Source organism: Nycticebus coucang, chromosome 4 (genome assembly GCF_027406575.1).
Source record: "Nycticebus coucang isolate mNycCou1 chromosome 4, mNycCou1.pri, whole genome shotgun sequence".
In the NCBI taxonomy this organism is placed as follows: Eukaryota; Metazoa; Chordata; class Mammalia; order Primates; family Lorisidae; genus Nycticebus; species Nycticebus coucang.
This window is the reverse complement of record NC_069783.1, coordinates 68,686,982-68,705,010: the sequence shown is the minus strand read 5'-3', so window position 1 is coordinate 68,705,010 and position 18,029 is coordinate 68,686,982. Positions and strand designations below refer to the sequence as shown.

General features: G+C 42.2%; 1 long non-coding RNA gene across 3 annotated transcripts in view; it reads left to right on the top strand.

Moving 5' to 3' along the window:
* Window positions 1-18,029, top strand: part of LOC128583177 (uncharacterized) — a 134,166-nt gene that overhangs the window by 61,314 nt on the left and 54,823 nt on the right. Inside the window, exon 5 of one of the 3 annotated variants that reach the window (XR_008379400.1) lies at window positions 4,419-6,548. The exons of the other annotated variants lie outside the window; for them this stretch is intronic. This is a non-coding gene — a long non-coding RNA (uncharacterized LOC128583177). Of the gene's footprint in view, window positions 1-4,418; window positions 6,549-18,029 lie in introns of those variants that run through there. 3 annotated transcript variants of the gene reach the window in all.

Below are 18,029 nucleotides of genomic sequence, written 5' to 3'. Positions count from 1 at the left end.
GAGACGCCCTTTCTCCACCAACATAGAACACAATGTTGAGAAGCATTTGGAGAAGGTGAAGGGAACATACAACGTGGTAACTGAAAAACCTGCTGTCTCTTCCTACTTCAGAGAGTCTGATAGATGCACAGTGTTTCGAGTGAGTTTGTGTATGTGTGCTTTCTCTTTTTAGTGAAGCACAGAAAGAGGGAACTGAGTCTTACATCTGGGACAGCTTAGAGCAGAGGGAAGAGACAGTCTCAGGAGGTGAGATATGAGTGAGATCAAAAGTCCCGCAGAGCTAGAGTCAGAGCTAGAGGGACTATTAAGAGCATTAGCTGCTGGGAAGGCCATTGAATTTCTGACAGAACTTGGGATAAGAGATCCAGGCAGCTTTTAAAACATGCTCAAAGATAGGGTGGTTGGAGCTGATGTCTGATTGCTGTAGTGCTATATAACTCATATAGTGTTTAACAGTGCCCCGCATCCCCCTTCTGCTCTGAGGATGCTCCAGGAATAACACTGTGAGCAGTTTGCCAGTGGAAGCCATTTTCAGTTCAAGCTCCAAAAGGAAAGGAAAACTACCCAACAAGGGACTTTGTCTTACTCTTATGAATTATGTAAAACGTGAGGATGCTGGTTAAAGAGTCAGAGAGCTGCAGGCTCTCCAGCCACACCATTGCTAAGCAGGGTACATCATTTAGGAGTGAAGGGATAGGATAAGTCTTACACGAAATGTTGAGACTTGAAAACTGCTCTGAGGAAGGACCTAGGCAAATGTTAAGACTCCAGTGAGAATCCTAAAACAAGAAGCTAAAGTCTCTGAGCTGCTGGGGTAGGACCACCACGAATCAGGCCAGTGCCACCCTGAACAGACTCTCTTGTACACATTCCTTAGGGAGAAGGGTATGGTTAATGAAAGAGCCTATTATATAGTCTTAACATCTAGTGAAATTCCAAACTTTGAGGACAGGAAATTTTACCAGACAAGAGGGTTCAGCCACCTGTCACTTTCAGCCAATGTAGAGACCAGGAATCAGGTCCAACAAGTTTTATCGTCAGAGGGCCGGCAATTCTGGAGAACAGAGAGAATCTCTCAAATCTGTTCTGCCTACGTTACAATTCTAATAAATTTTTTTCCTTTTTTTTTTTCTAATTAAATCATAGCTATGTACATTAATGCAATCATGGGGTACAATGTGCTGGTTTTATATACAATTTGAAATATTTTCATCTAACTGATTAACATAGCCTTCCTGGCATTTTCTTAGTTATTGTGTTAAGACATTTATATTCTACATTTAGTAAATTTCACACGTACCCTTGTAAGATGCACTGTAGGTGTGGTCCCACCAATTACCCTCCCTCCACCTATCTTCCCCTCTCCCATCACCTCCCTTTCCCCTTTCCCCATATTCTTGGGCTTTCATATGAAAGCTATAACTTGGTTTCATAGTGGGGCTGAGTATATTGGATACTTTTTCTTCCATTCTTGAGATATTTTGCTAAGAAGAATATGTTCCAGCTCCATCCATGTAAACATGAAAGAGGTAAAATCTCCATCTTTTTAAAAGCTGCATAATATTCCATGATGTATATATACCACAATTTATTAATCCATTCGTGGGTTGATGGGCACTGGGGCTTCTTCCATGACTTAGCAATTATGAATTGGGCTGCAATAAACATTCTGGTACAAATATCTTTGTTACAATATGATTTTTGGTCTTCTGGATATATATACCTAGTAAAAGGAATTGTAGGATCGAATGGCAGGTCCATTGTTAGATTTCTAAGTGTTCTCCAAACATCTTTCCAAAAGGAACATATTAGTTTGCATTCCCACCAGCAGTGTAGAAGTGTTCCCTTTTCTCCACATCCATGCCAACATGTCTGGTTTTGGGATTTTGTGATATAGGCTAATCTTATTGGAGTTAGATGATATCTCAAAGTAGTTTTGATTTGCATTTCTCTGATGATTAAAGATGATGAGCATTTTTTCTTTTTTTTTTTTTTTTTTGTAGAGACAGAGTCTCACTGTACCGCCCTCGGGTAGAGTGCTGTGGCGTCACACGGCTCACAGCAACCTCTAACTCTTGGGCTTACGCGATTCTCTTGCCTCAGCCTCCCGAGCAGCTGGGACTACAGGCGCCCGCCACAACGCCCGGCTATTTTTTGGTTGCAGTTTGGCCGGGGCTGGGTTTGAACCCGCCACCCTCGGCATATGGGGCTGGCGCCCTACTCACTGAGCCACAGGCGCCGCCCGATGAGCATTTTTTCATATGTCTGTAGACCGTTGCCTGTCTTCTTTAGAGAAGTTTCTCTTCAAGTCCCTTGCCCACCCTGCGATGGGATCACTTGCTCTTTTCTTGCTAATATGTTTGAGTTCTCTGTGGATTCTGGTTATTAAACCTGTGTTGGAGACATAACCTGCAAATATCTTCTCCCATTCTGAGGGCTGTCTGCTTACTTTACTTACTTTGTTCTTGTCTGTGCAGACGCTTTTTAGTTTGATCAGGTCCCAGTAATGTATTTTTGGTGTTGCTTCAATTGCCCGGAGGGTCCTCCTCATAAAATATTCGCCCAGGCCAATTTCTTCAAGTGCTTTCCCTGCACTTTCTTCTAGTATTTTTATAGTTTCATGTCTTAAGTTTTAATCTTTAATCCAGTGAGAGTCTATCTTAGTTAATGGTGAAAGGTGTGGGTCCAGTTTAGTCCTCTACAGGTCGCCAGCCAGTTCACCCAGCACCATTTGTTAAATAGGGAATCTTTTCCTCACTGAATGTTTTTAATTGGCTTGTCAAAGACCAAATAACGGTAAGTGGCTGGGTTTATCTCTTGGTTCTCTATTCTGTTCCATATATCTACCTCTCTGTTTTTGTGCCAGTACCATGCTGTTTTGATCACTCTTGATTTATAGTATAGTCTGAGGTCTGGTAGCATGATTCCTCCTGCTTTGTTTTTATTTCTGAGTAATGTCTTGGCTATTCGAGCAGAGTCTCACTTTGTCACCCTCGGTAGAGTGCTGTGGCGTCACAGCTCACAGCAACCTCCAACTCCTGGGCTTCGGTGATTCTCTTGCCTCAGACTCCCAAGTAGTTGGGACTACAGGCGCCTGCCACAGTGTCCGGCTATTTTTTGTTGCAGTTTGGCTAGGGCGGGGTTTGAACCCACCACCCTTGGTATATGGGGCTGGCGCTCTAACCACAGAGCCACAGGCACCACACAACTATGCGAGGTTTTTTCTGATTCCATGTAAAATGAAGATCTTTTATTTTTTTCGAGATCTTTAAAGTATGACAGCGGAGCTTTAATAGGGATTGTATTAAAATTGTATATTGCTTTGGGTATGGACATTTTAACGATGTTGATTCTTCCCAGCCATGAGCGTGGTATGTTTTTCCATTCATTAACATCTTCAGCTATTAATTCTAATAAATTGTATAATGAAATACAGGGGATCAAACCTAGAAAATTTTAACTTTATCTGACAGAAAACAACATTAAAGTAGTCTTCACTCTAATAGTTAATGTTACATGTTTAAACAACATAAAAGTAACCTTCACTCTAACAATAGAGTAATAAAAGTAACCTTTACCCTAACAAAATATCTAAGAGAATCATCAAGAAAAACAACATTAAAGTAACTTTTGCTCTAACAATATAGCACATAGACATATGGTCTGTGTGTGACTACCTCCCTCAAAGTCTTTTTGAGATAAACATCCTCATAATCATGGTGAAACCTTAACTAGATAATTATGGACGGTATGTGGGGAAGGATAAGCAGACTAGGTCAGCTGTACTGCTTCAGCTTAGCTTCTCAGACTCCATCTTATAGGCTACTTTTCTGGATTCATAGAGATCCATAGGCTTTGCCCAGCATGGATTCTCCTATCTTAGGTAAGAGCACTTTGATTTTTTGGGGGGGAACTACCTCCTCCATTCCCCCTCTCTCTATTTATTTATTTATTTATTTTTTGAGATAGTCTCTCTTTGTTGCCCTCAATAGAGTGCTGTGATGTCAACAGCTCACAGCAACCTCAAACTCTTGTGCTCAAGAGATTCTCTTGCCTCAGTTTCCCAAGTAACTGGGACTACAGATACCCACCACAATGCCTGGCTATTTTTAGAGGCGGGGGTCTCGCTCTGGCTTTGGCTGGTCTCGAACTTCTGAGTTCAGGAGATCCTCCACTCCCCCACCCCCCACCACCACCCCCCTGTGGCCTCCCAAAGTGCTGGGATTACAGGTGTCAGCCACCTTGCCTGGCCTCTTTCCCCATTCTCAAACTAGGTTCTGGTGGGGTAAGTCCATCCCTTAGAGGATACATGACTGCCAATCAGAGAACAGCAGTTGGCACAGGTATGGATAGTTCCATAACCAGGCTAACCACAGCTCTTTGGATGTTATTAAGAAAGCAAACTCTTTCTTTTGCAGCTGGATTGCCAAGCCGGTAGAGCATAAGCTTCATGCTGCTGGGGCCATCTTGCCACTTCAAGTGGACGCAGCCTGAGAACAAGGCCAACAGAGATGGAAGCTGAGCTGTGAGATGGAGAGAGATGGAGACCAGATGACATCTTTTGAGCACCTGGATCTAATCATGCCTTTAGCTAATCCAGCCCCTGTTCATTTCTTTTGCATGGGTTCAGACCTTCTCTTTTGAAAGTTTGATTTGGAATTCTGTCACTTGCGGCCAGAATAGTCTTAATAATCAGTGCTATAAATTGTATATAGTTCTCATTACAAAGTATGTTATGGCTCAGTCTTTTCTTAATGGATCTTTTTGTCTAAAGATGCTGGATTATGGCAGCATCTGTGGCTCAGTGAGTAGGGCGCCAGACCCATATGCCAAGGGTGGCGGGTTCAAACCCAGCCCCGGCCAAACTGCAACAAAAAAATAGCCGGGCATTGTGGCGGGTGCCTATAGTCCCAGCTGCTCGGGAGGCTGAGGCAAGAGAATTGCGTAAGCCCAAGAGTTAGAGGTTGCTGTGAGCCGTGTGACGCCACGACACTCTACCAAGGGCAGTACAGTGAGACTCTGTCTCTACACACACAAAAAAAAGATGCTGGATTATAAATTTGTTTAAAAAAACAAATAAGACCATACATGGGGCAGCGCCTGTGGCTCAGTGAGTAGGGTGCTGGCCCCATATACCGAGGGTGGCGGGTTTAAACCCAGCCCAGGCCAAACTACAATAAAAAATAGCCGGGTGTTGTGGCGGGTGCCCGTAGGCTCAGCTACTTGGGAGGCTGAGACAAGAGAATCATCTTAAGCCCAAGGGCTGGAGGTTGCTGTGAGCTGTGATGCTATGGCACTCTACCGAGGGCAACAAAGTGAAACTCTGTATCTAAAAAAAAACCATACATGTAAAGAAGCTGTCATTATTCTCCATGTAGAGAAAACCCAGTAAATATTAACTACCAGAAGCAGGCGTGGAAGAAGGGGTATTGAATTAAAAGGAACTCCTGAAGTCCTAGGGTAATCTAGGAATCCTCAAACCTAATCTAGTCTCTTCTAAATGCCTCTTAGTTCCCTGTGCTTTCCCCTTATAACCCTTCATTATGGTTGTGGTGGTAATGTTTATGTGATATTTTGATTAAAGTCTATCTCACTGACCTGGCAGGGCTTCTAGGGCAATGATTTTGCTCACTGTTACATCTCTAGCACCTAGTCCAGTGTGGCATTCAGCATAGGTATAGGGAATTGAATTGTCATTTACAGTTATTCTAGTTGGACTGACCCTCCTTGATTATTGGGGTTAGGATTGTGACAGAGTTGGCAAAATTAGGGAAAGTGGCCCCTATTCCCTGTACATCTCCTGTACTGCCTACGCTGCCAACACACGTAGAGAATTCTGTCTCGGTGAGATAGTTAATTTCTGTTTGGTGATGAACCAAACCACTAGTTCTTATGTTTTTACTGGATATTTTATTGAAGAATTAAGTAGTGTGATTCTGACCTATTATCTTTAAAAACCTTGCAGACCAGTAGGTTGGGTCTTAGTGATTAACAAGCAGCCTACCTTGTTCCTGTATCTTTATAAAATCACTTACTTAACTGGTAGTCCATCCTCCCTCAGGCTTTTACAGACATTTGTTGAAGGGCTGTAGGAAGGCCTGGAATCTGACAAAGACTTCACTCCCTAGCACAAAACAAAAGCGGCACTGGGTGGCCCCAAAGGTAACTGTAAACTCACTCCTTCATCAGTCTTGGCTGGAGCACCTTCCCTGTCCCAGCCCTGCTCTGCACTCCCAGTGCACAGCTCTCCACTCCCAGTGCACAGCTCTCCCTGGCTCCACCTCCCAGCTGAGGCTGCAGTTCATCCCTTCCCCCAGCCTGCTTTCCCGGAGGTGGGGGAGTGTTTCCCAGGGCCCATGTGACTTCCAGTGGCTAGTGACGATTACCAACGGTTTACCAGTCAGTAAAACTGCCAAAGGCTTTTGTGCTGTAATAATCCTTTTCCTGTCTAAAACTCCAGGGATTTTTTTACTGTTGCCAATAGTTTTTCAAGTCAGCAATTAACGATGTGGATTATGTAATGGCTGGGTATTAAAAATAGAAAAGACCAGAGTTTGCATCTATTTTAACTAAATCAAAACGGGGTGGGGGGGAGGGAGGAGAGGGAGAGACTAGAGGAGGGAGGAAAAGAAATCATGTGACAAGAAGCAGTGAGATTGTTTTCTATGAACGGATAATACAGTTCATAATATACCATGCCCTTCTGCCTTTCATGGCCCAAGGGCCTGCACTGCCTTCTCAGCCTCCTCCAGGGAGGAGCCCCTGCTAAGATTCTGAGGACACATGATGTCTTATGGATACTCCATAGCCCAGCCTTGGTGTGTTTTCCTGCTTCTGACAAGCAAGATGGCTCAGGGAGAGGGAATCAAAATTGATGTTCTCTCCCAAGTCTAGGACTCCTGTGTCTTTGCACTGGGCCTCTTTTTTTGTTGTTGCAGAGTGGAATCTTTAGCATCCTAAATCTCTCATCAGCTCCGTAGTCAAAGCCACCCAAAATAAATATCCAATGTAATTAAAGCTTAAACACAGCTTGGCCTGGGCGGTACAGTGAGACTCTGTCTCTACTAAAAAAAAAAAGAAAAAAAGCTTAAATACAGCTTTAAGGTAGACACTCCTAACTTCTCACTTCCCCATCCCCAGTTCTCTTTCTACAGGATTGCCACCCTTCACCCCGACAGAAATTTCAAGGTTACCACTGGTTGGTTCTTGTGTGACAACTGCCTCAACTCCCTATCTGCTACCCTGAATTAAGGGATATTTGTATTTTTCTTTTTTTTTTTTTTTTTGTGATTTTTTTTTTGGCCGGGGCTGGGTTTGAACCTGCCACCTTCGGCATATGGGGCCGGCGCCCTACTCCTTGAGCCACAGGCGCCGCCCATGGATATTTGTATGGATATTTTTCTACAGACTTAGTAACATTAAGGATTCTCTAATGGTGGAATTTTAGGTGCCAGCTGGTCTTGCAGGGGATATTTATGGAAGGAGAACTTCTAAGGGCCAGATAGAGCATATCAAAACACACCAGTTCTCTTAGTCCATTTTTTTGCTGCTATAACAACACCTGAGACTGGGTAATAATAAATGACGTAGATTACTTGGCTCCTGGCTCTGGAGGTTGAGAAGTCCAAGGTCAAGGGGGCTATCATCTAGTGAGACCTTCATCCTGTGTCATCCCATAGTGGGAATGTTAAAGGGCAAGAGGGTATACACACGCTAGAGAGGAAGGGGGCCAAACTCATCCTTCTATCAGGAACCCTCTCAGGGTATATGGCTTTAATCCATTCGTGACAGCAGAGTCCTCATGACCTAATCACCTTGTAAAAGACCCACCTCTTCACATGTGCATTAGGGATTAAGTTTCCAACACATAAACTTTAGTGGACACATGCAAACCCTAATTGCCAGGCTCCTTGCTAAATCACCTCCAGAGGCACCTACAGAGGGTTCAGTGAATCACTTGATGGAGCCTGCATACAGCCTGTGAAGAAAGTACTTTGCTTCCCTGGTGTCTCAGGTGACAGGGAGTGTGATTGCTTTGAAGAAGCAGCTCACTACTTCCCAAAGACTGAATCCAAATAGGTTTGATGGGGTTAGGGGGAAAGAGACCTGAAAAATCTAGGCGGTCAATAGAATGATTTTCAGGTAATATTCAAATGTTCTGATTTCCACACCTGCCCCCTCACACTCCATTCTCAGAGCTTTCATCCCTACTGGAATGGAAGAAAGCCAACAGCTCAGAATAATACTGGTCCTAGCTCCGCCCAGCCTCACTCAGCACTGGCCAACCTAGTGGAATTGCAGTAAAAGGAACAGAGTTGCAGGCATCATTTCACCAGATAAGATGGGGTTGTGGGGGGGTGGGGTGGGGTGGGGGGGGGCGGGGGCGGGTGTAGACCTTCCTTAGGGATCTTTAATCCTATTACCCTTGACTGTGAAGTACCTGTGATGTGGCATCTCTTTCTGATCTTTGTAGTTGTTTTTGTAATGTGTAATTGTACATATTTATGGAGTAAGGTGATATTTTGATATATATGTGCCAAGTAATGATCAAATGAGAGTAATCGCAATATCTATCACCTCAAACACTTAACATTTTTTTCATGTTGGTAACATTCTAAATTTTCTAGCTATTTTGAAACAGTATTGTCATTTTACTACTTACTGAACTAGAACTTACTCCTCACTGCATTTTTGTACCCATTAATCAAACTCTTCATTTCTTCCCAGTCCTTCCCAGCATTTTGTTCTCTACCTCCATGAGATAGGTCAACTTTTTTATCTTCTCCATATGAGTGAGAACATGTGACCTCTGGTTTTCTTTGGCTTATTTTACTTAACATAGCGTTTCCCAGTTACATTGATATTACTGCAGATGACAGAATTTCATTCTTTTTTAGATCTGAATAATAGTGCATTGTGTGTACCACATTTTCTTTATCCATTCATCTGCTGATGGACATTTAGGTTGATTTGTTATCTTGGATATTGTGACTAGCGCTGCAATAAACATGGAGTGCAGATGTCCATTCGACATACTGACTTCCTTTCTTTTGGATATCCACAGTGGGATTGCTGGGTCAGATGGTTTTTTTGGAGGACCCTCCATACTGTTTTCCACAGTGGCTACACTAATTTATATTCCCACCAACATTATACTAGCATTCCTCTTTCTCTGCATCCTTACCAACATTTATTAATTTTTGTCTTTTTTTATAATAACCATTTAACTGGGGTGAGATGTCTGATTGTGATATTTTTTTTTTAGAGACTCACTTTATCACCCTTGGTAGAGAGTGCCATGACATCACAGCTCACAGCAACCTCCAACTCCTGGGTTTAGGTGATTCTCTTGCCTCAGCCTCCCCAGTAGCTGGGACTACAGGCGCCTGCCACACGCCTGGCTATTTTTTTTGTTGCAGTTTGGCTGGGGCTGGGTTTGAACCCACCACCATCGGTATATGGGGCCGGCACCCTGCTCACTGAGCCACAGGTGCTGCCCCTAATTGTGATTTGATTTGCATTTCTTGATGATTAGTGAAGTTGAGCCTTTTCCCATATACCTATTGGTCATTCATATGTCTTTTTGTGAAATGTCTATCAGGTCCTTTGCCCTTTATTATTACTTTATTTACTTTTATTTTTATTTTTTTGAGTCAGAGTCTCACTTTATTGCCCAGGGTAGAGTGCTACGGTGTTATAGCTCATAGCAACCTCAAACTCTTGGGCTCAAGCAATCCTCTTGCCTCAGCCTCCCTGGTAGCTGGGACTACAAACCCCCCACCACAACACACAGATTTATTTTTTATTTTTTATTTTTATTAGAGACAGGTACTCACTCTTGCTCAGGCTGGTCTTGAACTACTGAGCTCAAGCAATCCGTCCACCTTGGCCTCTCAGAGTGCTAGGATTACAGGCATGAGGCACCATACCCGGCTCTTATTTGCCCTTTTAAAATTAAATTATTTGGGTTTTTGCTGTTGAGTCGCTCCAGTTCCTTATATATTTTGGTTATTAATCCCTTGTCAGAAGACTAGTTTGTAAATATTTTCTCCTATTCTGTAGGTTGTCTTTTGACAACCTGTTGATAATTTCCTTTGCTGTGCAGAAGCTTTTTAGCTTGATGTAATCACAATTATTTATTTTTGCTTTTGTTGTCTGTGCTTTTATTTGCTTATTTATTTATTTATAGATAAATAGAGTCTTATTTTGTTGCCCCAGGCTAGAATGCTGTGGCAAGCCTAGCTCACAGCAACCTCAGACTCTTGGGTTCAAGTGATTGTCCTGTCTCAGCCCCCCAAGTGGTTGGGACTATAAGTGCCACAACACCTAGCTAATTTTTTCTATTTTATTTTAGTAGAAATGGGGTCTCACTCTTGCTCAGCCTGGTCTCAAACTCTTATATTTTTTTTTTCTTTTTTTTTGAGACAGAGCCTCAAGCTGTCGCTCTGGGTAGTGTCGTGGCATCACAGCTCACAGCAACCTCCAACTCCTGGGCTCAAGCAATTCTACTGCCTCCGTCTCCCAAGTAGCTGGGACTACAGGTGCCCACCACAACGCCTGGCTATTTTTTGTTTTGTTTTAATTTTAATTTAATTTAATTAATTAATTTATTTTTTAATTTTTTTTAAATTTCAGTTTGCTTGTTCATTCTTCTTTGTTTGAAGTACTCCTTTTTTGTTCATTTTCTTCTTCCTCTGGCGGTGCTGGCTGTTTTTGATGTTGTTACTAGAGACTGGGTCTTACTCTGGCTCACTGCTGCTCATACTGGTCTTGAACCTCTGAGCTCAGACAATCCACCCGCCTCAGCCTCCCACAGTGCTGGGACTACAGGCGTGAGCCACCATGCCCGGCCCCGGCTATTTTTTGGTTACAGCTGTCAATGTTGTTTGGCAGGCCCAAGCTGGATTCGAACCTGCTAGCTCAGGTGTATGTGGTGGTGCCTTAGCCGCTTGAACCACAGGCACCGAGCCTCAAACTCTTAAATTTAAACAATCCTCCTACCCCAGCCTCCCAGAGTCTTAGGATTATATGTGTGAGCCACTGCGCCTGGGCTGAATTCATCATTTCTAGTAGTTTTTTGGTGGAGTTTTCCCAATATAGAAACATCATCTGCAAACAAAGATAATTTAACGTTTTTCTTTCCAATTTGGATGCCTGCCTGATTGCTCTGACTAGGACTCCCAGTACTTTAATAAAAGTGGTAAAAGTGAGCATCTTTGTCTTGTTCCAGATCCTAGAGGAAAACTGGGAAGTGCCCACGATGTGGCACCTCTTCCTTACCCTTGTAGGTTTTCAGTTCTCTGACCCTGGATTCCCATATTCATGCTTTCCCTAAAGGGTAATTTTTTTTTTTTTTTTTTTTTGGTAAGGACCATCAAACATTTGATATGGTCCAGATTTTAATTCCTATAACCGATTATATCCATTAATGCATTTAAACATGCTTGGTCAGATGTCCTACTTTCTGGTGTAGATCACAGTCATTGCAGCATCAGTTTTTCTGATTGGGATAGGTGTTCACTCTAAAACATTCATTTTAGCAGAAATTGGAAGTCACAGAGAGTGTCTGCCTCCCAAATCTCATCTTACCTGCCAGGCTTTGGTAGGGAGTCTGCCAAAGTACCAGCCTTAGGGGATGCCAAGGCCTAGAGTCAATCCAGGTGTAAATCATTGGCACAGTCCACAAAAGAACCCTTTCTACCTAAACCCAACTCCCTATTGTGGCCTCCTTCCTTCCCACTTGTGGATAGGACCATAAAAAGGAAAACTTGACCACAAGGCCAGGCATGGTGGCTCATCACTGTAATCCTAGCACTTTCAGAGGCCGACGCAAGAGGATTGCTTGAGGTCAAGAGTTTGAGGTTAGCCTGAGCTACATAGCGAGACTCCCATCTCTACAAAAAATAAAAAATTTAGCTGAATGTGGTGGTGCACCTATAGTCCTAACTACTCAGGAAACTGAGGGAGGAGGATCACTTAAGCCCAGGAGTTTGAGATTGCAGTGCTCTGATCATGTCATTGAACTCTAGCCCAGGCAACAGAGTGAGACCCTGTCTCAAAACAACAACAAAATCCTTGACTATAGTGATATTAGGTACACTGGCCATCTTCATCCTTGTCTTGCTCCATTGCCTAGGCTGGCCTTAAACTCCTGGTCGCAAGTGATCCTCCCATCTCAGTCTTCCAAGTAGCTGAGGCAACAGGCTTTTGCCATTGCACCCAACTCTTTTCTTTTTCCTGAAGGAGATCACCCTATCATTAAAATATTTAATGAATTTCCACTCCTTAAGACACACACACCCATGCACACACACATGCTATAGTGGTGGTACTTGAAGTGTAATACCAATGGTTACAACCTGGTATGGCAGGAATAATAAATTGAAATATATTTATTTTTAAATATGTTTAACATTTTTAAATATGTTTAACCAACTACCTTGAAAAATTTGAGACACAGTAGTGTTTATGTATGTGGGACATTTATTTGGGCTACATGGAATGCAAAGTACAAATGGCAGGTCTTCTGCATTAACTCTGCTACCAGACTCAGACAGAGCTCGACAGCTGCCATCCTTTACTGCATACCCCTCTCTGCTTGGAGCCCTTCTCTGTTCCTGAGACCAGACTTAGGAATAAGTATGGGGAATGGGCCAAGACAGGCTAAGGATTAGGCCTCAGAACTCCATCTATGTTCTGCATCTATTTCTGCTAGAATTGCTTGAAGGTAGTAGTGGGGAGAGGGCAGAATGGAGAGATGGTATGGTATCTGGGGACTCCAGTCACATCTGGAGCTGTGATTTGTCTTCTAATGGAAGATGGTGGAGGAAAGGGGAGGCCGGATGAGGGAAGGAAAGGAATAAGATTGAGAAGGAGGAGTGAGGAGAGGAGGGAAGAAGGAAGGGGGTTAGTGAGAAGGGGATTGTGGGCAGGGCAGTAGGCTGAGCTCAAGCCAGAGTAACAAAATTCTGCCCCTTGGGGAAGCAAATAGGAGATGTCTTAGCAGCCTCAGTCAGCCTCCGAGTAATCTGACTCCATGGGGCAGTACCAGTCCCTGTGCTATAGCCTGGAATCTTCTAAGGAGGAGATTGACGGGCCTCAATTCCAAAGACCCATCTGTTTATTTTTTTATATTTTTTGAGACAGAGTTGCACTTGGTCACCCAACGTAGAGTGTCACAGTGTCTTTAGGTCATAACAACTTCGAACTCTTGGGCTCAGGCAATCCTCTTGCCTCAACCTCCCAAGTAGCTGGAACTACAGGTGCCGGCCATTACACCCAGCTTTTGGTTATTTTTAGATACTGTGTCTCACTCTAGCTCAGTCTGGTCTCAAACTCCTGAGCTCAGGCAATCCACCTACCTCGGCCTCCCAGAGTGCTAGGATTACAGGCGGGAGCCATCACACCTGGCCAGACCCATCTGTTTAATAATAAAAGACTGTAGGAACAACTCACTAGCACTGATGCCTTGACAGGATTACATTTTAAGAGGGGACCCCAGAATATTGGTTTTGCTGCTCCTATAAGTATGACTAAAACTATTATTTCTCCTTCTCTCTATTCAGTTTTGGTAATTTTTAATTTCTTCCCCCCAAAGTTGAAAAATTATTAGTATAAAAATTTTAGGGGCAGCATCTGTGGCTCAAAGGAGTAAGGCGCCAGCCCCATATGCTGGGGGTGGTGGGTTCAAACCTAGCTCCAGTCAAAAAAAAAAAAAAATTTTATAGTGTTACTGTATTTTAAATCTCTACTGTGGTTTATCTTTCCTTTGTCATTCCAATATCACTTACTTAAGGGGCTCAGCCTTTTTGTTCATGATTAGTTTTGTTAGTCATTTTTCTCTATGAACCAGCTTTTGTTTTATCATCTCTATTGTTTTTGATTTCATTAAATTGTACTTCTTAATTATTTAAACTCATTCTGCAATTGAAAAAAAAATACAAAGGGTCACTTTCTCTTACAAACTATTATTAAAAGTTCAACAACCCAAAAGAATAAAGGATTAAAAAGAGAAATTTACATAGCTTCTAAACCTAAGACTTTACTAGCAAGCACAATAGTGCATCTTGTGACCTCTTGGTAGACCTGTAGGCAGCGAAGAGAGACTGCTGAAAGGGGCGTCCCAGGAAGGGAACCTGGGACTGCAGTCAGACGGTCATCCTGCTCCCGGCCCTGTCTTTTATTTACTTGTATTAGGCAAGGTACCGACTTCCGTTTCCTTCCCTGCAAATTATGACTAATAAAAAATTGCCCCACCTGCCTTACCTCATTGGCTGTGTGTCACATCAGGTACTGAAGGTGAAAAAGATAAGACACCTGAACGCCTATGCACACCCTCATCCCCATCTTTCTCCTCCCACAGGTAGCAGCAAGGAGGGGTTTTGGATGAACCCACACAGGGCATTACTTAGCAGGCCCCACCCTTAAAAGTAAATTATTTTGAAGGGAAAGAGAGGGTCTTATTTTTTCTTTAGCTCACTAAAGCTGTCCCGGCTGTGCTACTTTTTTTGTTTTCGTTGTTGTTGTTTCATTGGAGTTTTTTTTGGCCAGGGCCGGGCTTGAACCTGCCACCCCCAGTATATGGGGTCGGTGCCCTACTCCTTGAGCCACAGGCGTCGCCCTGTGCTACTGTTTAATCTCTTCTTCAGCTAAATGTTATGTTTGCTTTTGTTTGTTTTTGGACTATATACTCCTGTGTTCTGTGGAGAAGTATGCGGAAGGGGCAGGTGTGCTGGAAACTGGGCCTAAAACCCAAGAGGCAGGAGTGGGTGTTCCACACCAGCGGTTCTCAAGTGTTTTGGTCTCAGGACCCTTTTACACTCTCTCGCCTCTTTTAAAAAATTTTTTAGCTTTACTGAATTATAATTGATACATGAAAAATAGCATGCATTTGATGTATACATCTTAATAAGTTTGGACGTGTGAATACCCCTGTAATACCATCTCCATAACCAAGGTACTAAACATATTCATTACGTCCCCAAATCTGCTTTTGTTCTTGTGTGTGTGTTTGATAGGAACACTTGAAATGACATGTAGCCTATGGATATCTTTTAAAAGGTGCACTGTACTCTATTGTTAACTATAGGTAATGTGTTATACAGCAGATCCCCGGAATTTATTCATTTTGCATGCAGAAGAACAGATAAAGAAAATGTGGTATATACCCACACTGGAATACTATACAGCCTTAAAAAGAAGGACATCCTGCCTTTGGTAACAAGGTGGATAAACCTACAGGACACCATGCTGAGCCAGTCACAGAAAGAAAACACTGTGTGGTTCCACACATATGAGGCATATTCCACGTATGTAACAATGGAAAGGTGGCCATCAGGGCCTGGGGGGAGAAGGAAATGGTGAATCATTCTTCTTTTTCTTTTCTTTTTTTTTTTTCATGGTTCCATGGTAATTTTAGGTTTTTTTTTCTATTTCTGTGAAGGTTGTCATTGGTATTTTGACAGAGATTGCTTTGAATCTGTAGATCATTTGGGTAGTATAGTGTTGACATTTTAACAGTATTAATTCTTCCAATCCGTTGACACAGGATTCCTAAATATTGGTGTCTTCTTCAATTTTTCTTTTATCAATGTTATATGATTTTCAGTGTACAAATTTTTGGTAGCCTTCATTAAATTTATTCCTAATTTTTTTAAGCTATTATAAATGAAATTTTTTTGTTTTTTTTTGTTTTGCAGTTTTTGGCCAGGGCTGGGCTTGAACCCGCCACCTCCAGCATATGGGGCTGGCACCCTATCCTTTTGAGCCACAGGCGCCGCCCCGAAATTATTTTCTTGATTTCCTTCTTTCTTTCTTTTTTTTTTTTTTTTTTTTTGAGATAGAGTCTCACTTTGTTGCTCTAGGTAGAGTGCCATGGCGTCACAGCTTACAGCAACCTCCAACTCTTGTGCTTGAGCGATTTTCTTGCTTCAGCCTCCTGAGTAGCTGGGACTACAGGTGCCTGCTGAAATGCTGGCTATTTTTTGTTGCAGTTGCCACTGCTGTTTTAGCTGGCTGGCTCCAGGTTTGAATCCACCACCCTCGGTATATGGGGCTGGTGCCCTACCCACTGAGCCACAGGCACCACCCTTTTTTTTTTAATTTAAATTTTTTTAGAGATGGGGTCTTGCTATGTTGCCCAGGCTGGTCTTGAACTCCTGGACTCAAGTGATCCTTCCACCTCAGCCTCCCCAGTAGTTGGATTACAGGCCCGAGGCACTATATGCAGCTTGTTTTCTTTCTTTCTTTCTTTCTTTTTTTTTTTTTTTTTGCACATTTTGGCCAGGGCTGGGTTTGAACCCGCCACCTCTGGCATATGGGGCCAGAGCCCTACCCCTTTGAGCCACAGGTGCTGCCTGCAGCTTGTTTTCTTAATTTATTTTTGAAAAGCTTGTTGTATATGTGTGAAAACACTACTGATTTTATGCATTGATTTTGTACCTGGAAACTTTACTGAATTTATTTATCAGTTCTAACAGTTTTTTCATGGAGTCTTTATGTTTTTTTCTATATAAAATCATGTCGTCAGCAAACAGAATGAATTTAACTTTTTTTCCTTTCCAGTTTGAATGCTTTTTATTTCTTTCTCTTGCTTATTGCTGTGGTTAGGACTTCGAATACTATATACATCCTTATCTTATTACTGATCTTAGTGAAAACTTTCATCTTTTGCTAGAATCAGTATGATGTATAATATGGACTTGTCATATATGATCCTTATTGAGGTACAATCCTTCTATACCTAATTTGTTAAGCTTGTTAAATTTTGCTGAGTTTCTTTTCTGCACATATTGAGAAGATCATACAGTTTTTGTTCTTTATTCTGTTAATGTGGTGTATCACATTTACTGATTTATGTATGTTGAACCAACCTTGTCTTTGAGGGCTAAATCCTACTTCATCATAATGGATGATGCTTTTAACTTATTGTTGAATTTTTGATTTACTAGAATTTTATTGAAGATTTTTGCTTTACATGTGTATATTGATGTAGTCCTTTTGGTCCCTTAATTTTCTTGTAGAATCCTTTTTCATGGCTTGGCACCCGTGGCACAGTGGTTAGGGTGCTGGCCGCATGCACCGGAATGGTAGGTTTGAACCCAGCCTAGGCCTGGTAAACAACACTGACAACAACAACAAAAGAAATAGCTAGGCGTTGTGGGGGGCACCTGTAGTCCTAGCTACTAGGGAGGCTGAGGCAAGAGAATGACTTGAGACCTAGAGTTTGAGGTTGCTGTGAGCTGTGACGCCACAGTACTCTACCAAGGGTGACATAGTGAGACTCTGTCTCAAAAAAAAAAAAAGAAAGAAAGAAAAGAAAAAAGAAAAGAAAAGAATCCTTTTTCATATAGTATCTGTCTTTGGTAAGAGTGTCATGCTGCCCTCATAGAATGAGTTTGGAAGTTTTACCTTCTTCAATTTTCTGGAAGAGTTTGAGAAGGATTTGTATTAATTCCTACATGTTTGGTAGAATTCATCAGTGAAGCCATCAGGACCTAAGATTTTCTTTCATGGGAGACTTTTTATTACTAATGTAATGCCCTTACTCATTACTGGTCTCTTTCAGGTTTCTATTTCTTTTCTTTTTTTTTTTTTTATAAGAGTTTTTTTAAATCATTAAATGATAGCTGTGTACATTAATGCGATCATGGGGCACCATACACTAGTTTTATAGACCGTTTGACACATTTTCATCACACTGGTTAACATAGCCTTCCTGGCATTTTCTTAGTTATTGTGTTAAGACATTTACATTCTACATTTACTAAGTTTCACATATACCCTTGTAAGATGAGCCGCAGGTGTAATCCCACCAATCACCCTCCCTCCGCTCACCTCCCCCCTCCCTCCCCTCTCTTTCCCCCTTCCTCCTATTCTTGGGTTATAACTGGGTTATAGCTTTCATGTGAAAGCCATAAATTAGTTTCATAGTAGGGCTGAGTACATTGGATACTTTTTCTTCCATTCTGGAGATACTTTACTAAGAAGAATATGTTCCAGCTCCATCCATGTAAACATGAAAGAGGTAA